The following is a 25,349-nucleotide window of genomic DNA, read 5'->3' as shown; positions in this document are numbered from 1 at the left end:
TTCTATTAATCATTATTTCCCATCTTCCAATAGATTTTTATATATTTATATATACTTTTTCATCCCATCACTCACTTGTCCTGTCACCCTTTCATATTCTAATTTCCACTGGCTCACATTCCTTACTACACTCAGATATCCCCATTCCATATATAATCCCACTTGACCCCAGGAGATCTCCTTTATTGTCTTACATTAGTTTATATACACTCCCTACATATAGGTCACTACATCCACCCCTCTCATACACACACACAAAATCACATTCAATTTATGTATTCACACTTTACTCTAATCCAAATCTCAATTTATTGTGCGGCACTCAGTATACTTTTTATTATTTATTGCAATCTCGTATATTATATTATGTTATGTTATTGTAAATATGTATGGATATGCTTGATCTATCAGTGTTCTGCTGATCACAGATACTGCAACTGTCGCTGGTGCGCCGTCTCTGCGCTGCCGGGGTTCCGGGTAAGTCGCGTCTACGTCATGGCACGGTCATGTGACGCGGCTCCTTCTGGTTTCCGGGCGGCGGCGGGGCCGGCGTTCGCGTGCATCGTAACAGCCACAGGTGAGGATTATATTATTAGTCTTACAATACAATCTGATTGATGTTCCTGGATATAAATAGACAGTCGGACTGGGATAGAGCCACTCCCAGACGAAGGTTGCGTACCGAAACGTACGTTGGAGTGGTGCTGTCCCGGTCTCTGCCATTTGCTGCTGTACTCTGGTATACTTTTATATTGATCTGTATCCCTGCAATGTTATGTTTGTTTACATGCACACTGCACTTTATTTGGCATGCAATACTTCTGCTCTCACTGTGAGATTTGTATTTTTTACATGCTGCTAACCACTTGGATTGTGCAATTCTGTGTGCAAGACTATTGTACTATTACTATTTCATTGTGGTGGATCCAGTAATATATACACTATATATACCCCAGCCTTTATTGCAGAGCCGGTGACACCACCTTTTAGCCTCATTCCTCTTTGAAAAATAGCACTTTTAATTATTAGTTTATGTATTTACATTCTACGGAATTAATAAAATTATGTATGCTTCATAAGTGACTCCGTTTTCTCTTTCTTGTTGTTTGCTACACCCCTACATAGCACTGATCAGGGTTATCGGTCATCTTCTGGCGGAGCGTGACGTCACTAGGGGGGCGGATCCGTGACCTCACTATGCTCCATCCCCGTGATCGCCAGTAATCAGACCCGGAACGAGCACGCTCCGAGGGCTGATTCTAACGGGGTGCGGCGTGGAAGATCATGGGGGACCCCATCGGCGGGACCCCCGCGATCAGGCATCTTATCCCCTATCCTTTGTATAGGGGATATGATGTCTTAGCGCCAGAGTACCCCTTTAATGGCACCTGTTTAAACTTGTTATTAGTATAAAAGACACCTGTCCACAACCTCAAACAGTCACATTCCAAACTCCACTATGGCCAAGACCAAAGAGCTGTCAAAGGACACCAGAAACAAAATTGTAGACCTGCACCAGGCTGGGAAGACTGAATCTGCAATAGAAAAGCAGCTTGGTGTGAAAAAAAATCAACTTTGGGAGCAATTATTAGAAAATGGAAGCCACCGATAATCTCCCTCGATCTGGGGCTCAACTGCAAGATCTCTCCCCTTGGTGTCAAAATGATCACAAGAACGGTAACAAACGTAACAAAGCTACCATCAGTAATACACTACACCACCAGGGACTCAAATCATGCAGTGCCAGACTTGTCCCCCTGCTTAAGCCAGTACATGTCCTGGCCCGTCTGAAGTTTACTAGAAAGCATTTGAATGATCCAGAAGAGGATTGGGAGAATGTCATATGGTCAGATGAAACCAAAGTAGAACTTTTTGGTAAAAACTCAACTCGTTGTGTTTGGAGGAGAAACAATGCTGAGTTGCATCCAAAGAACACCATAACTACTGTGAAGCATGGGGTGGTAACATCATGCTTTGGGGCTGTTTTTGAGCTAAGGGACCAGGTTGACTGATCCATGTAAAGGAAAGAATCAATGGGGCCATGTATCAAGAGATTTTGAGTAAAAAACCTCCCTCCATCAGCAAGGGCATTGAAGATGAAATTGGCTGGGTCTTTCAGCATGACAATGATCCCAAACACACTGCCCGGGCAACGAAGGAGTGGCTTTGTAAGAAGCATTTCAAGGTCCTGGAGTGGCCTAGTCAGTTTCCAGATCTCAACCATAGAAAACCTTTGGAGGGAGTTGAAAGTCCATGTTGCCAAGTGACAGCCCCAAAACATCGCTGCTCTAGAGGAGATCTGCATGGAGGAATGGGCCAAAATACCAGCAACAGTGTGTGAAAACCTTGTGAAGACTTACAGAAAACATTTGACCTTTGTCATTGCCAACAAAGGGTATATAACAAAGTATTGAGATGCACTTTTGTTATTGACCAAAATACTTATTTAAAAAAATGCATACTTTTAAAATTGTGATCTTCTGACCCTTATAACTTTTTTTTTTTTTGTGTACAGGGCAGTATGAGGGCTCATTTTTTGCTTCGTGATCTGAAGTTTTTAGTGGTACCATTTTTTTTATTGATCGGACTTTTTGATTGCTTTTTATACATTTTTCATTATATAAAAAGTGACCAAAAATACTCTATTTTGGACTTTGGAATTTTTTTTTGCAATACCACATATGTTTATTTACACAGGTTTTTTTTATGGGAAAAAGGGGGTGATTCAAACTTTTATTAGGGAAAAGGTTTAACCCCTTGGGGACGGAGCCCATTATGATCCTAAGGACGGGAGCATTTTTTGCAAATCTGACCACTGTCACTTTAAGCATTAATAACTCTGGGATGCTTTTACTTATAAATGTAATTCTGAGATAGTTTTTTCGTGACATATTCTACTTTATGTTAGTGGTAAATTTTCGTCGATACTTGGTGAAAAATGCAAAAATTTTATGAAAAATGAGAAAATTTTTACATTTTTCTAACTTTTAAGCTCTCTGCTTTGTAAGGAAAATAGACATTCCAAATAAATTATATATTGATTCACATATACAATATGTCTACTTTATGTTTGCATCATAAAGGTGACATGTTTTTACTTTTGGAAGACATCAGAGGGCGTCAAAGTTCAGCAGCAATTTTTCGCAAAATTTTCAAAATCGGAATTTTTCAGGGACCGGTTCAGGTTTGAAGTGGATTTGCAGGGCCTTCATATTAGAAATACCCCAAAAATGACCCCATTATAAAAACTGCACCTCTCAAAGTATACAAAATGACATTCAGTAAGTGTGTTAACCCTTTAGGTGTTTCACAGGAATAGCAGCAAAGTGAAGGAGAAATTTAAAATCTTCATTTTTTACACTTGCATGTTCTTGTAGACCCAGTTTTTGAATTTTTACAAGGGGTAAAAGGAGAAAAATCCTCTCAAAATGTGTAACTCAATTTCTCTCGAGTAAGAAAATACCTCATATGTGTATGTGAAGTGTTCGGCGGGCGCAGTAGAGGGCTCAGAATGGAAGGAGCGCCAGTGCGATTTTGGAGAGTGAGTTTTTCTGAAATGGTTTTTGGGGGGCATGTCACATTTAGGAAGCCCCTATGGTGCCAGGACAGCAAACCCCCCCACATCGCACACTATTATGGAAACTACACCCCTCAAGGAACGTAACAAGGGGTACGGTGAGCCTTAACACCCCACAGGTGTTTGACAACTTTTTGTTAAAGTTGGATGTGTAAATGAAAAAAAAAATTTTTTCACTAAAATGCTGGTTTTTCCCCAAATTTTACTTTTTTTTTTACAAGGGATAATAGGAGAAAATGCCTCCCAAAATGTGGGCGTACTACAATGCTCAGAAGATAAGGAGCGCCATTGAGCTTTTAGAGAGATAATTTGTTTGGAATGGAGGTCGGGGGCCATGTGCATTTACAAAGCCCCCCGTGGTGCCAGAACAGTAGACCCCCCCACATGTGACCTCATTTTGGAAACTACACACCTGACGGAATGTAATAAGGGGTACAGTGAGCATTTACACCCTACTGGCGTTTGACAGATCTTTGGAACAGTGGGCTGTGCAAACAAAAAAATGAAATTTTTCATTTTCACTGACCACTGTTCCAAAAATCTGTCAGACACCTATGGAGTATTAAGGCGCGCTGTACCCCTTGTTACATTCCCTGAGGGGTGTAGTTTCCAAAATGGGGTCAAATGTGGGTATTTATTTTTTTGCGTTTATGTCAGAACCGCTGTAAAATCAGCCACCCCTGTGCAAAGCACTAATTTAGGCCTCAAATGTACATGGTGCGCTCTCTCTCCTGAGCCTTGTTGTGCGCCCGCAGAGCATTTTACGCCCACATATGGGGTATTTCCGTACTCAGGAGAAATTGCGTTACAAATTTTGGGGGTCTGTTTTTCCCTTTTACCTCTTGTGAAAATAAAAAGTAAAGGGCAACACCAGCATGTAAGTGTAAAAAAGTTTATTTATTTTTTTTACACTAACAGGCTGGTGTAGACCCCAACTTTTCCTTTTCATAAGGGGTAAAAGCCCCCCAAAATTTGTAGTGCAATTTCTCCCGATTACGGAAATACCCCATATGTGGCCCTAAACAGTTTCCTTGAAATACGACAGGGCTCCAAAGTGAGAGAGCGCCGTGCGCATTTGAGGACTAAATTAGGGATTGCATAGGGGTGGACATAGGGGTATTCTACGCCAGTGATTCCCAAACAGGGTGCCTCCAGCTGTTGCTAAACTCCCAGCATGCCTGGACAGTCAGTGGCTGTCCAGAAATGCGTGGAGTTGTTGTTTTGCAACAGCTGGAGGCTCCGTTTTGGAAACACTACCATACAATACGTTTTTTATTTTTATTGGGGGGGGGGGGGCAGTGTAAGGGGGTGTTTATGTAGTGTTTTACTCTTTATTATGTGTTAGTATAGTGTAGTGTATTTAGGGTATATTCACACTGGCAGAGGTTTACAGTAAGCTTACCGCTAGAAATTTGCGCTGCGGCGAAAAATTTGCCGCAGCTCATACTTGAAGCAGGAAACTTACTGTAAACCTGCCTGTGTGAATGTACCCTGTACATTCACATGGGGGGGCAAACCTCCAGCTGTTTCAAAACTACAACTCCCAGCATGTACTGACAGACCGTGCATGCTGGGAGTTGTAGTTTTGCAACAGCTGGAGGCACACTGGTAGGTAACAGAACCTAACTGAAGGTTTCCCAAACTCAGTATTTTCCAACCAGTGTGCCTCCAGCTGTTGCAAAACTACAATTCCCAGCATGTACTGATCACAGAAGGGCATGCTGGGAGATGTAGTTATGCAACAGCTGGAGGTACGAAACTACAACTCCCAGCATGCCGAGACAGCCGTTTGCTGTGTGGGCATGCTGGTATTTGCAGTTTTGCAACATCTGGAGTGCTACAATTTAGAGACCACTGAACAGTGATCTCCAAACTGTGGACCTCCAGATGTTGCAAAACTACAACTCCCAGCATGCCCAGACAGCAAACAGCTGTGTTGGCATGCTAGGAGTTGTAGTTTTGCAAGATCTAGAGGACAGTATAGAGATCTTTGTGCAGTAGTCTCTAAACTGTGGACCTCCAGACCACAAACAGCTGTCTGGGCATGCTGGGAGTTGTAGTTTTGCAACATCTGGAGGGCTACAGTCTAGAGACCACTATAGTGGTCTCAGACTGTAGCCCTCTAAATGTTGCTAGGCAACTTACCGGCTTCCGTCGCATCCAGGGAGCCGTCCTCTTCTGCCGCACGCCGCCCGCAGATCCCCGTCGCCGCCCGCCGATCACCGTTGCTCCGGAGCCTCTGGACGGGTAAGTGGACGTCGGCGCCCGGTCCTCTTCGGTTTTCCCGTCCTGCCCCGCCTATTGTGGGTGGGCAGGACGGGGAAAGAGAAAGTAAAGCCCCCCCCCCCGATCTGCTATTGGTGGTCGCGTGTAGACCACCAATAGCAGGGATAGGAGGGGTGGCACCCATGCCACCTCACTCCTATCGCTTCAGGGGGATCGTAGGTGTCTTAGACAACCGCGATCCCCCTTTATATTCACCATAGATCCGTAATGACCCGGAATCGGCGCAAATCGCAAGTGTGAATTCACTTGCGATTTGCACCGATCGCCGACATGGGGGGGTCTAATGACCCCCCTGGGCATTTGCACAGGCACCCCGGTCCGGTCCCAAAATTCCCACGGGCATATGGATACGCCCTTCGTCCGTAAGTACCAGGACGCAAGGGCGTATGCATACACCCTTCGTCCCCAACAGGTTAAAGATCTATATTCACTTTTTTTTTTTTCACAATTTTATAGCCCCCATAGGGATCTCAGGAACTGAGCAGTCATTCGGCGATTGGACACCAGAAGTTTCACTTTAGACGCGGCAGTCAACTTTGAATGCCGCGTCTAAAGGGTTGATCGCGGTGCCGCGCGCTATTAGCCACGGGTCCTGGCTGTTGTTAGAGGCTGGGACCGACCTGCTATGACACGGGGCCATGCCGTGGCCCCGCGTTATAGAAAGGGAAAGGACCCAGGACGTACAGGTATGCTCTTCGTCTTTAACAGGTTAAAAATCAGACAATGTGAGTTTATGGATTTTTTTTTTCTCATTATGTCTCTCATAGTTGAGGTATACCTATGATGAAAATTACAGGCCTCTCTGGGAGAACTTTCACAATTGGTGGCTAACTAAATACTTTTTTGCCCCACTGTTTGTTTTCATGTAGAGAACAATTAAAGGAACCTGATTTTACCATATCCAACGGTGTGACAACACGTTATATATAGCATATTATTCTCTCACCATCCCCGGTAGACATTCCTGCCTGCAGGCATAGTGTGGATATATAGTTTAAAAGTGTCCCCCTACGGCCCCGTAAGTAGTCCCCTGGACGACGAGTCCCGCTGCTCCGGCTGTAATCACGACCACTCAGCATGATTGACAGCCCTCGTCACCACTCTGCTCCCTATAAAGACGGAACAGAGCGATGACATGGGCGGTACCTGGGTTGTCAATCTGTCAATCACACTGAGGGGATATGATTATAGCCGGAGCAGCGGGACTAGGTGAGCATATCTCCCCGCCCAGGGGACTTCTTACGGGTCGGCGGGGGAGACTTGTAAACTATTTATCCTCACCATCCCTGCAGGAACATCTCCCAAGGATAATGTGGAAGATGGTTTGGCCATATAGAAATGCGTTATACATGGTCAAATCTGATGACGTAATGTAATGGAAACAGGTAAACAAACAGAAACACAGTGTGAACCCAAGGACTCCGCACGCTGACCACACTAAGTAGAATTACTATTACTCTCCCCCCTGTCCTTGCAGCTGTTCTCTATATAATTTCATAATATATTAGGATTTAAAATACAACCACAAAGATCAACATGTTAAATGTGAAACTCTGGCTGTCAAGCGGGCAGGAGCGATGATGTGTTTTCATTGCTCTGTACTTGTAGCATTGATGTTTCCTACCAGATCAATAGATACAGCAGCTGCAGAGAAGCTCGATCACAAGATGCATCTCTGCCCTATACACATCCAGCACTGCTGACCTTATAGAGCACAACACAGCCACCGCAGATTAATCAGATTTATTACAGGGAAACCAGTCAATCCCACCCGCGCTGCATGTGTTAGTCAGCAAATTAAATATTTATACACAGCATGTAGCCCGGGGGGGGGGGGGGGGGGGGGGGAGGCACGCAGTTACAGACTACGTGGAGCTATCAGATCCTTTACATATAGATCCGGACAGAGAGCTTCAGTATAGTGTTTTCCAAACAGTGTGCCTCCAGCTGTTGCAAAACTACAACTCCCAGCATGCCCGGACAGCCTTCGGCTGTCCGGGCATGCTGGGAGTTGTAGTTTTGCAATTGCTGGAGGCACACTGTTTGGAAAACACTGCTTAAAGGGGAATTCCAGGAATTTTGTTTTATTTGACTATGCTACAGGGGCTGTAAAGTTAGTGTAGTTCATAATATAGTGTCTGTACCTGTGTGTGACGGTTTTCTCACAATTCTTATGTGATTTTCACCCCAATATTTATTTTTAACAGCATCCAAAATTACTCATGTCTCGGATTTTTCCCAGGTTGCAATGCGGCCGAGACCTGACATCACTAGTCAGCTGATGACAGGGAGCCTGTCTGCTTCAATGGATAGAGGGATCGCTTGGTGGGAGAGAGATCAATCTGCAACTAATGCAACAGCTGTAGGCACCCTGATTGAAAACCACAGGTCTTTTGAATGGATGCAGCTCAATTATTTTTCAATGGGTGGGGTGGCTGATGTGTGGGAGGGAGAAAAATGGAATTATGGGATTTGTAGTCAAAAAAAGAAAAAATCGAACAGGAAATACCAGTTCAGAAAAAGCTAGCCACAGTGTTATGGTAATCTCACAACATAGCCATTTAGCCCCAAGACAAGTGCAGATCGTTCCAAAGCATGTCCATTACTGTCTGCCAGGTACGTACTAAAATCACCTTATGGTGGAGAACCCCTTTAAAGGGGTATTCCAGGCAAAACCTTTTTTATATATATCAACTGGCTCCGGAAAGTTAAACAGATTTGTAAATTACTTCTATTAAAAAATCTTAATCCTTCCAATAGTTATTAGCTTCTGAAGTTGAGTTGTTGTTTTCTGTCTAACTGCTCTCTGATGACTCACATCCCGGGAGCTGTTCAGTTCCTATGGGGATATTCTCCCATCATGCACAGCTCCCAGGACGTGACATCATCATTGAGCAGTTAGACAGAAAACTTCAGAAGCTAATAACTATTGGAAGGATTAAGATTTTTTAATAGAAGTAATTTACAAATCTGTTTAACTTTCCGGAGCCAGTTGATATATATAAAAAAGGTTTTGCCTGGAATACCCCTTTAACTCAACTGTTACATTAGGAACTGTTCAGACGTAGCAGTAATTTTTCAATATTAAAAAGGTTTTTAAAAAAAAACGAGTGAGCCCAGAATAACCTACAAAGGAAAACCCCTGCGGACTGTCACACCTCCCACAGACAGAAATTAAAGGGGTATTCCCATTTCAGTATGTTATGTTATCTGATAGGTCAGGGTCCAACCACTGGGACCGCCACAGATCTGTAGAAAGGAGGTAAAATGTCACAGGGAATGAATGGACCGCATGCGTGGCCAACACTACATGTGGCTTCTGAGCATTGCAGAGAGCCGATAAAGGCATCACAAAACTTCAGCCACGGATTGCGTGTCGTCACTTTCATGCTGCCTGTGGTTCAGGCAGCATAAAAGTGATGCAGGTTACCTTAGGGTCTATTCACCCGGTAGAATTTTCGCCCCCAATTCCACTTCCTTGGGTGGTTTCTGGCTTTGGAATTGGTGCGAAATCCGGGCGGAAATTCAGAAGTATGAATGGGAGTGCGGAATCTCAATGACGTCTATTGGGCTTTCATTTGAGGCGGAATTTCTTCCTTGTAAATAGACCCTTAGGCTGGTTCCTCACACTCTGGATGCAAGCCTCGGCCTAACAGTAGGTCTGATGACCTGAACTGACACCTGTCAATTGGGGACATTAAACCCATGGTCAGGAAGGAACTTAAAGGGGTACTCCACTGGAAAACATTATTATTATTATTATTATTTTTCAACTGGTGCCATAAAGTTAAACATTTGTAAATTACTTCTATTTAAAAATCTTAATCCTTCCAGTACTTATCAGCTGCTGTATGCTTCAGATGAAGTTATTTTCTTTTTGAATTTCATTTCTACCTGTCCACAGTGCTCTCTGCTGACACCTCTGTCCATGTCAGGAACTGTCCAGAGCAGGAACAAATGCCCCTAGCAAACCTCTCCTGGTCTGGACAGTTCCTGACATGGACAGATGTGTCAGCCAAGAGCAGTGTGGTCAGACAGAAAGGAAATTCAAAAAGAGAAGACCTTCCTGTGAGCATACAGCAGCTGATAAGTACTGGAAGGATTAATATTTTTAAATATAAATAATTTACAAATCTGTTTACCTTTCTACCAGTTGATTAAAAAAAAAAATGTTTTCTAGGGGAGTACCCCTTTAAGGCTGTAATACAGAGACCAGCCTCAAGCTCAGCGATATAATGGAGGGGATTTGTAATGAGAGGACTCTACATCATGCTGCATGTAACCTTCCTGCAACCATACAGTGGAATAAACTTATGGCGGTTCCACGGTATATAACGGTATTTCCCCCCCCCCCCAATTAATTATTAGCCCAGCGCTGCGCTGTCCCCATTGGGGTAAATATCACACGCAAGCTCACATATCACACGCAAGCGCTTCCCTCCTCGTCCTCCTGTTTGTTGCGGCCGCCAGCGCTGACACTCTATACTGTACGCTGTATCCCTATGCCCGGGCTGCAAAAGATAAACAAAATAAACTTTTTAACGCACCTTCCTACGTTGGCCTCATGCTCTTCCTGGGGACGGGAACATCGGAGAGCCGTCAGCCTATCACTGGCCGCAACCGGCTTCTTACATGACAGTGGGCTCAACCTATCACCGGCCGAGGCAGAACATCGCTGCGGCCGGTGATAGGCTGACAGCTGTCCGACGTTCCCGTCCCCAGGAAGCTTCCCGACGGGGAAGGTGAGTTTAAGTTTATTTTGTTTATCTTTTGCAGCCCGGGCATAGGGATACAGCGTACAGTATAGTGTCAGGGCTGGCGGCCGCAACAAACAGGAGGAAGAGGAGGGCAGCGCTTGTGGGTGATATAGTGCAGCTCTGGGCTGATAATTAATTGGGGGGGGGGGGGGGGGGTCAGATATGATTAGTTGATTAGTTCCCCGATGTGGGGACAGCGCAGCGCTGGGTTGACAACTCATTCATTCCCAAGGGGGAGGGGCCCAACCGGTATTGCGGTATGGGGAAAAATTCATATCGTGCAGCACAAAAAAATTCGGTATGAACTGGTATACCGCCCAGCCCTAGTAGAAAGACCAACATTACAATCAGCTTACATATTCTCCTGGGGAAAATCCACTGCTACCCATTGACTTAATTTGGTCTGCAGCAAATTGTCCACTATTGCAGATTTGCTGCAGAGCCATTGAAGTCAATAGTTCCAAAATTAGCTGCGGATTATGTATGTGTGACATACTCTTAAAGGGGTATGCTTCTGGGTCATGTAAAAAAATATATATATATATACTATACTTACCTCCCCTACAGCTCCCACTCAGCGCCATCCAGTCCCACAATCTTCAGTCTTCTTCCTGCTTCTGAGATAAGTGCTAGGTGCAGGACCTACAGGCTCAACCAATCACTGGCAGCAGCAGTATTCCATCTCGGCCAGTGATTGGTCCTGCTCCAAGTGTTCGTCTCTGAAGCAGAAAGAAGACTAAAGATCGGGGGACTGAATGGAGCCAAACAGGATTATGTACGTGTGACATACTCTTATAGGAGTTTGCTTCTGGGTCATGTAAAAAAAAAAAAAATATATATATATATATATACTATACTTACCTCCCCTACAGCTCCCACTCAGCGCCATCCAGTCCCACAATCTTCAGTCTTCTTCCTGCTTCTGAGATAAGTGCTAGGTGCAGGACCTGCCGGCTCAGCCAATCACTGGCAGCAGCAATATCCCATCTCGGGAAGTGATTGGTCCTGCTCCGAGTGTTCGTCTCAGAGGCAGGAAGAAGACTAAAGATCGGGGGACTGAATGGAGTCAGACAGGAGCTGCAGTTAAGGGCTCGTTCACATGGCCGTTGTGCTTCAGTAAAGAAAGCTCCGTCAGTCAGTTCTTTGGAAGGACAGGAGTGAAGCAGAGAAAAAAAAAATTGCTGATATAATATTTTTTTGTTGTCTGCTCAACTCCTGTAAAATACCAGACACCTGACAGACCCTATTCAAGTCAATGGGATCTGTCAGGTCTTGGTGATGTCAGTTGTGCTCCAGCACGTTCAGGGTCAAATCAGCGCATTAAAAAAAATAAACAAATAAAAAAAAGCTAAATGGACCCAGAGAACAACAACTTAGCCTTAGACTAATATAGTTTTTTTTTTTTTACATGTATTTGTACAACCCCAGCAACATATGATTTTCTTTTAAACAACGGAATGTGCCTTAAAGCTGTTTACCGTACTTTAGGGAAGGAAGGGGGAGGGTTGTTGAAAGTAACAGGCGCTCTCTCTGCATTGGTTTTCCAGGATTTGTTTACCTTTTCTACCCCCCCAAAAAAAAAAAAAATCCTGGAAACCCCCGTCAGAGATATTTAGTCATCTCCAATAATCCCCATACAGTCCAGCGACCTGTAACACACACTGTCCGCTGCATCATGTCACTAGAGTAGAGTTCCCCAACCAAGGCGCCTCCGGCTGTTGCAAAACTACAACTCCCAGCATGCCCGGACAGCCAACGGCTGTCCGGGCATGCTGGGAGTTGTAGTTTTGCAAGAACCGGAGGCGCACTGATTGGGAATCACCGCAGGGGTGTTGGTTCATTGTTATGGAGGGGAGCGTCACATCTGATCAGTAAAGGAATCTAAACACTAAAGTACATGGAAAAGTCCCATTGATAGTGAAAGTGGGTAACGTGGTGACCTTGGTGACAATGAGAGCGGATGATACAGAGCTACAGTAGAGTGTTGTTATTGTTGATCAGGACTGTAGGAAAGTTGTGTGATGACACCTGTAGAATCTGTATAATGAATGTCTCCTGATATACCCGCAGGCAGCAGTGGTGGGCACTATATATACACCTGTGGTGATGTCACTACAAGTCAGCGCCTGTATAAGGATCACATCTATGTATATAACAGTGCAGCCAGCAGCAGGGCCCGGCTCACCTGTGTGCACCGGACCGGACCGGACTCAGGTGACACCGCTCAGCAAGGCTCAGCACTCCATACTCACACAGCGGCAGCGCCAGACATTCCCGTCGGCCTGTGACTCCCCGGACTCTCCTGTCTCCCCACACCCGCCTCACCTCACACAGCTCCCGGCTGCGATCCTTGTTGTTAGCCGCACTGACAGCCTGCTCTGGGTCAGCTGACCGTGGGGGCGTGCCTCGGGGGGGGGGAACATATTAGGGGAGTGTTTCTACAGAGGGGGCGGGGCCGGGGAGATGTGAAGCATGTAGAGGCGGGTAATGGTATGAACTACGTCATGGGAAAGGAGAGGGACGGACAGCGAAGAGGGACAAATGGGAGATGGAGATGACGTTTTGCGTTTTTTGTAGCTTCGTGTTGTGTTCCGACTACTGTGCTGCCTATAGACAGGGCCGGCCCAAGATATTTGGGAACATTTATCATTGTCTTTAGAGCTGTTTTTGTGTGTAGATTTATCTCTATTTTGCAGTGTTGCACCTCAGGCTATTTTTTGCGCCTTTTTTATTTTTTTAAATTGTGTACTGGCCAGCTGTTGAGGTTAGTCTTATGCAGTGGTAATGAATTGATAAACTGAGACTTTTTGTGAAAAAGGTGCAAACCACTGAAAAGTCTCTAAAGTACACCAGCCCAGACTTAGCATAGCTTTTTGGTGTATGTGAAGAGTGAAATTTCAGAAAATGTGTACCCTCCGCAAAATTTATCAAAAGCCCTACGACAATATAATAAATTTGTCAGTCACGCAATAAAAAAAGAATTAAAAAATTAACTACATCACACATATCTTAACAAATGCCCCCCCATTGTGCTGCCTGGGTCGACCCAGAAGTGAAATGCTGCAAACACAACCCCCCCCCCCCCCCCAAAAAAAAAAATATGCCATAATATATCAGGAGGACATGATCAGAATACCACAATCCTGGGGTTTTGTATTCTTTTATGCCGTTTACCGTACAGGATTAATAATGTTATATTTTAATAGTTTGCACAATTACGCATGTGGCAATACCTAAAATGTTTATCTTTATTATGTTTACATGTCTTTTATATGGAAAATGGGAAAAGAGGGGTCATGTGAACTTTTAATATGGAAGGGTGGATTTTTTACTTTATTAAACTTTGTTATTTACACTTTATTATATTCCTCCTACTGATCAATGAAGTTCCATAGAACCTCACTGATCTGTGTGCTCTGCGATAATTTGGTAGAGCCTGGTGCAGCCAAGCTCTATCAAATGAAGAGCCATGAACCAAAAGGAGGGAGAGGTAAGCCCTCCAGCTACCTCTTCAGTGGATTGCCCCCCCCCCCCCCCCCGCGATCGTGCTGTGTGGGGGGGCGGTCCACCAGGGATGGTTTAAAGCTCCCGTTAGACACAACTGTCAGCTTTGACAGTGGCAATCTAAAGGGTTAATAGCCGATTAATCCGATTAAGCCGAGCAATCGATTAATGCCCCCTGCTACAGGAATCAGCTACGGGCCGCCGGGTATGGGGCGGGCTCGAGTCAGGAGCCCGCTCCATACACCCTGAGCGGACTAGGTCCGTCATGGGTCGTGAAGGGGTCAAAAATCTTCTCAGGGCAGCAATTTGCCGCTCCTGTGAAGGTGCCGCCTGGGTCCCATGGATCCAATGGCCCTGCCTATAGACTCAATGAGGAGGGGGGAAGGGACATATATATAAACAATCTAAAAGAAAATCTGTCTTTGTTGCCCATAGTAACTATTCACAATACATCTTTTTTTCCAAAGCATTTTCAGATATCTGAGCTGTTATTGGTTGTTAAGAGGCAACTAGGACAGTTATTCTTTTAGGTCATTTTTATTAATGTTAATATGAGAGATAAGTAAAACTATTAGAGGGATGAGAGGAGAGCTGGCCATGGTGACAAGCTGGGTGTCAGCCACCACTGGAAAAGGGAAACAGAGGGGGAGATTGATCAAAACCTGTCTAGAGGAAAAGTTGCTGAGTTCCCTTTATCCGCGCAAAGAATGAACATGTTCTTTCTTTGCGCGGAACAATTTCAGCGGCAGAATTGTCCACCGCGGAAATTCCGCAGTGTGAACTGGTCTCACGGAGACCCATTCACACTAATGTTAAGTTCACACCGCGGAATTCCGCTCGCGGAGTTCCACTCGTGGAATTCCGCAAGAATTCCATAGTGTGAACATGGCCTTAGGAAGCCAGACCCTTAAGCCAGAAGTGTAGAAAGAATCAGTACAGAGATGTAAAACACATCTGAGGCCTGAGAGGACGTCATGCCTGATCGTCTTGCACTGTTAATGAGAGTGCATGACATAAGCAATTACAAGAGAGGCTTTAGCAGACCCTGGGCCCCACCCCTGGGACCATTTAGGATCAATTCCTAAGGCTAAGTTTCTACTTGTTTTTTATTTATTTTTAAACGCCAAGAAAAAAGCCAATTCTGCCGCATGGCGTTTTTTTGGGCAAAAGACGCTGTGGCCAAATGTTAGCTTTAATTCAATGAGAAATCGCAAAATTTCTCATTGTCGTTTTTTTTATCCCTTTTGGCATTTTTTCATTCTTTTTTGGCATTTTTCAGCTCCTTGGTGGTTTTGCAAAATTTCAGTATGTTGAGCCACTGGCGTTTTTTTCCCTGAAAACGCCATGTGGGTTTTAACTTTGGCATTTTTTCAGGTGGTTTTTATTCTTTTTTGGACTTTAGCGATCCCAAAAAAATGATGGAGTTACCTTTTTTAATAAAATTTCGTAGGGTACCATTAAAAAAATTATAAAAAAGATACAGTAGTTATGGAAAAAATTGTATTTAATGAAATTTATCTTTTTATAACAACATTTTTATTTTATTTTTAAACAGGGATCCTTTTATGTGGGCGAACAGGGCACTAAAAATATAGCCGACAATAATAAAAATGTAGTGTGTGTGTTTTTCACTTTTTATTCTTATTTTTTAGGTGGTACTACTACTCCCAGCATGGAACACACACTGTTCCATAAGTAGTAGTATCTGTACTAATTGACAGATCGCCAGGGGTCCGTTGCGATCCTCCTGTATAATGTATGGATGCGGCCGGCCGCTCTTCTATGGTCCCTTGCACTGCAGTATATATACATCTATTCATATTTCCCGCAGAGAGCTGTGATTGGCCAGATGGTTCCAGCCATTCACAACTCTCTGTGGGAAATATGAATATGTGTATATATACGTCAGTGCAGGGGACCATAGAAGAGCGGCCGCCCGCATCTATACATTATACAGGAGGATCACAGCGAGTGTCGGTAGTGACATCCACTGTGATCTTTCCTTAACTGCAAGTACTACTACTCCCAACATGGAGCACACTCTGCTCAATGCTGGGAGCTGTAGTACCTGCATTAATGGACAGATCACAACAGGTGTCAGAAGTTACACTCGCTGCGATCTGTCTATTAATGTAGAGTGTGCTCCATGTTGGGAGTAGTAGTACCTGCAGTTAAGGACAGATCACAGCAGGTTTCATTCCTGACGCCCGATGCGATCGTCCCTACTGCTGTAGGGTATTTGTGGTGGTGGAGGCAATTGTAACACTTGCATCCGGGTCCACCCCTATGCAAATCCCTAATTTAGGCCTCAAATGTGCATGGCACTCTCTCACTTCTGAGCCCTGTCGTATTTCAAGGCAACAGTTTAGGGCCATCAATTTACACCCACATATGGGGTATTTCCATACTCAGGAGAAATTGCATTACAAATTTTGGGGCACTTTTTCTCCTTTTACCCCTTATGCAAAGGTTATTTGGGCTCTACACCAGTATGTTAGTGTAAAAAAATAAAGAACATGCTGGTGTTGCCACGTACTTTTCATTTTCACAAGAGGTAAAAGGAAAAAACGACCCCCAAAATTTGTATCACAATTTCTCCTGAGTATGGAAATACCCCATATGTGGGTGTAAATTGATCTGGGGATGCACAACAGGGCTCATGTACCATGTACATTTGAGGCCTAAATTGGTGATTTGCACAGAGATGACGTTTCTGATATAAACTCAAAAAAAAAAAAAAAAACATGTGACCCCATTTTGGAAACTACACCCCTCACGGAACGTAACAAGGGGTATAGTGAGCCTAAACACCCCACAGGTGTTTTACAAATTTTCATTAAAGTTGGACGTGAAAATTTGAAATTTTATTTTTTTCACTAAAATGCTGGTGTTACCCCAAATTTTTTATTTTCACACGCGGTAATAGGAGAAAAAGCCCCCCAAAATTTGTGGATGTAAAGTTCTCTGCAGGTGCACTACAGGGTTCAGAAGAAAAGGAGTGCCATTGGGCTTTTGGAGAGAGAATTTTGTTGGAGTTGAAGGCTGTGTGCGTTTACAAAGCCCCCATGGTGCCAGAACAGTGGGCCTCCCCCCACATGTGACCCCATTTTGAATATACACCCCTCACAGAATGTAATACGGGGTACAGTGAGAATTTGTGCCCCACAGGTGTCTAACAGATTCTTTTTAACGGTGGTCTATGAAAAATTTCCTTTTTCATTTGCACAGCACACTGTTCCAAAGATCTGACAAATGCCAGTGGGGTGTAAATGCTCACTGCACCACTTATTACATTCCGTGAGGGGTGTAGTTTCCAAAATAGAGTCACATGTGTGTGTGTGGGGGGGTCCATTTACAAAGCACCATGGGGGCTTTGTAAACGCTCATGGCCCCCGACTTCTATTCCAACCAAATCCTCTCTCCAAAAGCCCAATGGTGCTCCTTCTGTTCTGTGACCTGTAGTGCGCCAGCAGAGCACTTTACATCCACATATGGGGTATTTCCTTACTCGGAAGAAATTGGGCTTCAAATTTTGGGGTCCATTTTCTCCTATTATCCTATTATATTATGTGAAAATGAAGTAATACCATAATTTTAGTGTTAAAAATCACATTTTTCATTTTCACATCCAACTTCAATGCAAACCTGTCAAACACCTGTGAGGTGTTAAGGCTCACTATACCCCTTGGGTTAGGTGTTGGTTACCCAGGTATACTCTGTCCCACTGTGGTCTTTTATATGTTGTTTTATATTTTGCTATAATCTATTCAGCATCAGAGTAACCTTTTTTTATCATACTATATCCCTGTATGTGGTCTTAGTCCCAATAATAAGGATTTGTTTACATACATCCCTGTGTATTATATTTCTACTATTGGTAGCCACCATTTCTTCAGTCTGGTCCATTGCGGCCATTATCATAATGTTCATTGTATTTTCTCTAATCCCTTTCATGGGTTTTTAAAGGGGTTATCCAGGAAAAAACTTTTTTTTTATAAATCAAATGGCTGCAAAATTTTTAGCCCAATTTCTCTCGAGTAAGGAAATACCTCATATGTTGACGTAAAGTGCTCTGCGGGCTCGCAACATGGCTTAAGAGGGAAAGAGCAACTGTGGGATTTTGTGCTCTGCTGGCACACTACAGGTCTCAGAACAGAAGAAGCGCCATTGGGCTTTTGGAGAGAGAATATTGCTGAAATGGTTTTTGGGGGGCATGTCGCATTTAGGAAGCCCCATGGTGCCAGAACAGCAAAAAAAAAAAAAAAAAAACACATGGCACACTATTAGGGAATCTACACCCCTCAAGGAACGTAACAAGGGGTATAGTGAAAACAAAAAAAACTACCCCAATAAGTAACTGATCCCACGCTACGAGCATAACAAAAGAAAAGAAATGCGTTGTAGAGATCAAGCAATACTTTATTGAGTACACAAAATACATTAAAGGGGTATTCCAGGAAAAAACTTTTTTTATATATATCAACTGGTTCCAGAAAGTTAAACAGATTTGTAAATGACTTCTATTAAAAAATCTTAATCCTTTCAGTACTTATGAGCTTCTGAAGTTTAGGTTGTTCTTTTCTGTCTAAGTAATCTCTGATGACACGTGTCTCGGGAACCGCCCAGTTTAGAAGAGGTTTGCTATGGGAATTTGCTTCTAAACTGGGCGTTTCCCGAGACACGTGTCATCAGAGATTACTCAGACGGAAAAGAATAACCTTAACTTCAGAAGCTCATAAGTACTGAAAGGATTAAGATTTTTTAATAGAAGTCATTTACAAATCTGTTTAACTTTCTGGAACCAGTTGATATATAAAAAAAAAGTTTTTTCCTGGAATACCCCTTTAATGCATTTTGTGTACTCAATAAAGTATTGCTTGATCTCTACAACGCATTACTTTTCTTTTGTTATGCTCGTAGCGTGGGATCAGTTACTTATTGGGGTAGTTTTTTTGGTTTTCACTATACCCCTTGTTACGTTCCTTGAGGGGTGTAGATTCCCTAATAGTGTGCCATGTGTTTTTTTTTTTGCTGTTCTGGCACCATGGGGGCTTCCCAAATGCGACATGCCCCCCAAAAACCATTTCAGCAATATTCTCTCTCCAAAAGCCCAATGGCGCTTCTTCTGTTCTGAGACCTGTAGTGTGCCAGCAGAGCACAAAATACCACAGTTGCTCTTTCCCTCTTAAGCCATGTTGCGAGCCCGCAGAGCACTTTACGTCAACATATGAGGTATTTCCTTACTCGAGAGAAATTGGGCTAAAAATTTTGCAGGCTTTTTCTCCTTATAACCCTTGTAAAAATGAAAAAAATTAGGCTACATGAACATGTTAGTGTAAAAAATGGAGATTTAGATTTTACTTCTCCACTTTGCTGCTGTTCTGTGAAACACCTAAAGGGTTAACAAACTTTCTGAATGTCATTTTGAATACTGTGAGAGGTGCAGTTTCTATAATGGGGTCATTTGGGGGGTATTTCTCACAGAAAGGCCCCTCAAATCCACTTCAAACTTAACTGGTCCCTGAAAAATTCAGATTAGAAAATTTTTGCTATACTTTGAAGCACTCTAATGTCTTCAAAAAGTTAAAACATGTCAACTTTATGATGCCAACATAAAGTGGACATATTGTATTTGTGAATCAATATATAATTTATATGGAATGTCCATTTTCCTTACAAGCAGAGAGTTTAAAAGTTAAAAAAATGCAAAGTTTTCATGAAATTTGGGGATTTTTCACCAAGAAAGGATGCAAATAACAATGAAAATTTACCACTATGTTAAAGTAGAATATGTCACAAAAAAACAATCTCTGAATCAGAATGAAAGGTAAAAGCATCCCAGAGTTATTAATATATAAAGTGACAGTGGTCAGATTTGCAAAAAAGGGTTGTGTCCTTAAAGGGGTACTCCGGTGCTTACACATCTTATGCCCTATCCAAAGGATAGGGGATAAGATGCCTGATCGCGGGGGGCCCGCAGCTGGGGACGCCCGGGATCATGCACGCGGCACCCCGTTTTTAATCAGTGCCCCGAGCGTGTTCGCCTCCGCCCCCGTGTGATGTCACGCTCCGCCCCTCAATGCAAGCCTATGGGTGGGGGCGTGATAGCTGTCATGCCCCCTCCCATAGGCTTGCATTGAGGGGCGGAGCATGACGTCACACGGGGGCGGGGGCGTGACGTCACACCTCATAACCCTTTCAATTTTCCACCTAAAAATCCATATTATGGCTTATTTTTTGCATCACCAATTCTACTTTGCAGGGACATTAGTCAGTTTACCCAAAAATTCAAGGCGAAACGGAAAAAAAATCATTGTGCAACAAAATCGAAGAAAAAACACCATTTTATAATTTTGGGGGCTTCCGTTTCTACGCAGTGCATATTTCAGTAAAAATGACACCTTACCATTATTCTGTAGGTCCATACAGTTATAATGGTACCCTACTTATATAGGTTTCATTTTGTCGTACTTCTGGAAAGAATCATAACTACATGCAGGAAAATTTATACGTTTAAAAATGTCCTCTTCTGACCCCTATAACTTTTAAATTTTTCCACGTACAGGGCGGTATGAGGGCTCATTTTTTGCGCTGTGAACTGAAGTTTTTATCACTTTTTATTTGTTTTTTAATGGTATAAAAAGTGACCAAAAATTTGGACTTGGCTTTTTTGGACTTTGGAATTTTTTTACGTGTACGCCATTGACCGTGCGGTTTAATTAACGATATATTTTTATAGTTCGGATATTTACACACGTGGCGATACCACATATGTTTATTTTTATTTTTATTTACACTGTTTTATTTTTTTTTTATGGGAAAAGGGGGTTGATTCAAACTTTTATTAGGGAAGGGGTTAAATGACCTTTATTAACACTTTTTTTCACTTTTTTTTTGCAGTGTTATAGGTCCCATAGGGACCTATAACACTGCACACACTGATCTCTCATGCTGATCACTGTCGTGTATTAACACGCCTGTGATCAGTGTTATCGGCGCTTGACTGCTCCTGCCTAGCACGGAGCAGTCATTCGTCGATTGGACACCAAGGAGGAAGGTAAGGGCCCTCCCGGTGTCCTGTAAGCTGTTCGGGATGCCGCGATTTCACCGCGGCGGTCCCGAACAGCCCGACTGAGCAGCCGGGTCACTTTCACTTCAGACGCGGCGGTCAGCTTTGATCGCCACGTCTGAAGGGTTAAAACAGGGCATCACCGCGATCGGTGATGTCCTGTATTAGCCGCGGGTCCCAGCCGTTGATAGCCGCCGTGACCGACACGACACTGCGTGACCCCGCAGCATATCGCGGGAGCTGGCAGAGGATGTAAATATATGTCCTTCCTTGTTAAGGGGTTAAAGGGGTACTCTGGTGGGAAACTTTTTTTTTTTTTTTTGAAGGAACTGAAAGTTAAACAGATTTGTAAATTACTTCTATTAAAAAATCTTTACCCTTCTAGTACTTTTTAGCAGCTGTATGTTACAGAGGAAATTCTTTTGTTTTTGAATTTCTTTCTTGTATTGTCCACAGTGCTCTCTGCTTACACCTCTGTCCGTGTCAGGAACTGTCCAGAGCAGCATAGGTTTGCAATGGGGATTTTCTCCTGCTCTGAACAGTTCCGGCTATGGGCATCAGGTGTCAGCAGAGAGCACTGTGGACAAGACAAAAAGGAAATTCAAAAAGAAAATAATTTCCTCTGTAGCATATAGCTACTAAAAAGTACTGGAAGGGTAAACATTTTTTTTAATAGAAGTAATTTACAAATCTGTTTAACTTTCTGGCATCAGTTGATTTAAAAAAAAAATTTGGAGCACCCCTTTAAGGTGAAAATGAGCTGCATCTTTAAGGGGTTAAGGGTACATTCAGAAGTGATGTATAAGCTGCAGATTTTCCCCAGCATTTACAGTAGCAACAAGTGGATCATATTTTAAAAATAGTATCCATACACTGCAGAAAAAATACAGAATAAAATGTGGATTTGGGCTGGAATAGAAGTCGGGGGGCCATGTCAAATTTACAAAGCCCCTATGGTTCCTGGACAGTGGAAACCCCCCTCATGTGACCCAATTTTGAAAACTACAACCCTCAAGTAATGTAAAAAGGAGTGCAGTAAACATTTACACCCCACAGGAATCTGACACATTTTTGAAACAGTAAAAATGAAAGCTTTAATTTTTCATATTCACGACCCACTGTTCCAAAAATCACCTATGGGGTGTAAATGCTTACTGCAACCCTTATTATATTCCTTGAGGGTTGTATTATTTTGGGGGGCTTTGAAAATTAAAAATATGCGACAACACCAGCATGTTAGTAACATAGTAACATAGTTCATAAGGTTGAAAAAAGACCAGAGTCCATCAAGTTCAACCTATAACCCTAATAAGTCCCTATTGAGTTGAGTTGATCCAGAGGAAGGCAAAAAAAAAAACTCATACTGGTTGGTAAAAATTCCTTTGTATACATAACCAGTAATGTTATTACTCTCCAAAAATGCATCCAGACCCTTTTTGAACTCTATTACAGAGTTCCCCATGACCACCTCCTCCGGGAGAGAGAGAATTCCACAGTCTCACTGTAAAGAACCACCGTCTGTGCTGGTGTAGGAACCTTCTTTCCTCTAGACGTAGAGGATGCCCCCTTGTTATTGATACAGTCTTGGGTGTAAATAGATCATGGGAGAGATCTCTGTACTGTCCCCTGCTATATTTATATATAGTTATTAGGTCTCCCCTAAGCCTTCTTTTTTCTAAACTAAATAACCCTAATTCTGATAATCTTTCTGGGTACTGTAGTCCTCCCATTCCCCGTATTACTCTGGTTGCCCGTCTTTGAACCCTCTCCAGCTCCACTATATCTTTCTTGTACACTGGTGCCCAGTACTGTACACAGTATTCTATGTGTGGTCTGACTAGTGATTTGTACAGCGGTAGAATTATTTCCTTGTCGTGGGCATCTATGCCCCTATTGATGCACCCCATGATTTTATTAGCCTTGGCAGCAGCTGCCCGACACTGGTCACTACAGCTAAATTTACTGTTAACTAAGACTCCTAAGTCCTTTTCCATATCAGTCGTACCAAGTGTTCCCCCATTTAATCCCAGCCCGGATTTTTCTTCCCCATGTGCATTACCTTACATTTATCAGTGTTGAACCTCATCTGCCACTTCTCAGCCCAAACCTCCAACCTATCCAGATCCTTTTGTAACAGTGCACTGTCCTCTATAATGTTTACCGCTTTACAGAGTTTAGTGTCATCTGCAAAGATTGCTACTTTACTATTCAACCTCTCTACAAGGTCATTAATGAATATATTAAATAGGACAGGACCCAAGACTGACCCCTGTGGTACCCCACTAGTAACAGTCACCCAATCAGAATAAGTACCATTAATAATCACCCTCTGTTTCCTATCACTTTTGTACACTAACATGCTGGTGTAGCCCCAAATATTTCATTTTCACATATGGTAAATGGAGAAAAAGCCCCCCAAAATAAGTAACACAATTTCTCCAGAGTACGGAAATACCCCATATGTGGACGTTAAACGATCTTTGGGTGCACAACATGGCTCAGGAGTGAGAGAGCACCATGTACACCCTGTTCCAAATTATTATGCAAATGATAAGTGTCACAAAGATTAAATATTTTGTTTTTCAGTTTAACTCATGGATGGCATTGTGTCTCAGGGCTCTTTTGATGACTGAAACCAATCTCGGACACCTGTGACAATTAGATTGCCAGGTGAGCCAAATTTAAGGAAAAACTACTAAAGGTGGGTGTTCCACATTATTAAGCAGAGCACCATTTTCAAGCAATATAGGGAAGAAAAAGGATCTCTCTGCTACCGAAAAGAGTGAAATAGTTCAATGCCTTGAACGAGGTATGAAAACATTAGAAATTTCATGAAAATTTAAGTGTGATCTTTGCACTATTAACAGATTTGTGGCTGATTCAGAGCACAGAAGGGTTCATGCAGATAAAGTTACATAGCAGCAAACATATTTGAAGCTGCCGTTGCCTCTGAAGTCCCACAGACATCAAGGTGTAGAGTCCTCCAAAGTCTTGCAATCATGCATAAACCTTCTATTTGGCTACCACTAACCAATGCTCACAAGCAGAAATGGCTGCATTGGGCAGAAAAATACATGAAGACTATCAATCAGTCCTGTTCACAGATGAGTGCCGTGCAACCCTAGATGGTCCACATGGATGGAGTAGTGAATGGATGGTGGACGTCTACCCTGTTCCAACAAGGCTGTGACGTCAGCAAGTCGATGGTAGAGTCATGTTTTGGGCCGGAATCATGGGAAAAGAGCTGGTCAGCCCCTTTAGGATCCACAAAAGTGTAAAGAGGACCTCTGCAAAGTATGTGGACTTTCTGACCGACCACTTTCTTCCCTGCTACAGAAGGAAGAACTATGCTTTCCTTAATAAAATCATCTTCATGCATGACAATGCACCATCTCATGCTGCAAAGAATACCTCTGCATCAATGGCTGCTATGGGGTTGAAAAGAGAGAAAGTCATGGTGTGGCATTCATCCTTCCCTGACCTCAATCCTACTGAGAACCTTTGGAGCATCCTCAAGCAAAAGATCTGAGGGTGGAAGGCAGTTTACATCCAAAGAGCAGCTCTGGGAGGCTATTCTGTCATCTTGCAAACAAACTCACAAGTTCAATGGATGCAAGACTTGTGAAGCTGCTATCAAATAAGGGGCAAACACAACAAATGACAATTTCCAGTTCTTTACAACCTATAAAGTGTTTTGAAACTTCCGGTGCATAATAATTGGATTGTATGTTTTTTATGTTTTAAAAAAAATACTGTTATCATTAGGAGGTTTGTTCAATACAATTTGAATTGTACTCTTAACCCCTTAAGGACCGACCAGTTTTTTATTTATTTAAAGGGGTACTCCGGCCCTAATACAGCTTATCCCGTATCCAAAGGATAGGGGATTAGATGTCTGATCGAGGGAGTCCCGCCGCTGGGGACCCCCGCAATCTGTCATTCAGCACCCACCTTTGCAAGCTTTCCGCAGTGCTGGAGGCGCCGAGTGTGCAGCGTGACGACCACGGGTCCGGAGTATTGTGACATCATGACTCCGCCCCCGTGTGACATCACACCCTGCCCCCTCAATGCAAGTCCGCCTCCCATAGACTTGCATTGAGGGGGCGAGGCGTGACGTTACACAGGGGCGGAGTCATGACCCCTTTAATGACCAGGC

At 43.3% G+C, this 25,349-nt stretch overlaps 1 protein-coding gene and 1 long non-coding RNA gene across 4 annotated transcripts in view; one reads left to right on the top strand and one right to left on the bottom strand.

Moving 5' to 3' along the window:
• Positions 1-13,026, bottom strand: part of ALS2 (alsin Rho guanine nucleotide exchange factor ALS2) — a 136,332-nt gene extending 123,306 nt beyond the window's left edge. Inside the window, exon 1 of one of the 3 annotated variants that reach the window (XM_056536993.1) lies at positions 12,873-13,026. The gene's annotated coding sequence lies outside the window, so the exon portion shown is untranslated. Of the gene's footprint in view, positions 1-12,805 lie in introns of all 3 variants that reach the window. The other 2 variants (XM_056536992.1, XM_056536991.1) reach the window with 2 other exon arrangements.
• Positions 13,027-13,147: 121 nt separating this feature from the next.
• The window catches only part of LOC130285511 (uncharacterized), a 46,725-nt gene continuing 34,523 nt past the window's right edge, over positions 13,148-25,349 (top strand). Inside the window, exon 1 of the long non-coding RNA XR_008847358.1 lies at positions 13,148-13,384. This is a non-coding gene — a long non-coding RNA (uncharacterized LOC130285511). The remainder of the gene's footprint in view (positions 13,385-25,349) is intronic.

The sequence above is a fragment of the Hyla sarda genome, chromosome 8 (genome assembly GCF_029499605.1).
Source record: "Hyla sarda isolate aHylSar1 chromosome 8, aHylSar1.hap1, whole genome shotgun sequence".
NCBI lineage: Eukaryota > Metazoa > Chordata > Amphibia > Anura > Hylidae > Hyla > Hyla sarda.
The sequence above is the reverse complement of the archived record's forward strand: the minus strand, read 5'-3'. Positions and strand labels throughout refer to the sequence as shown.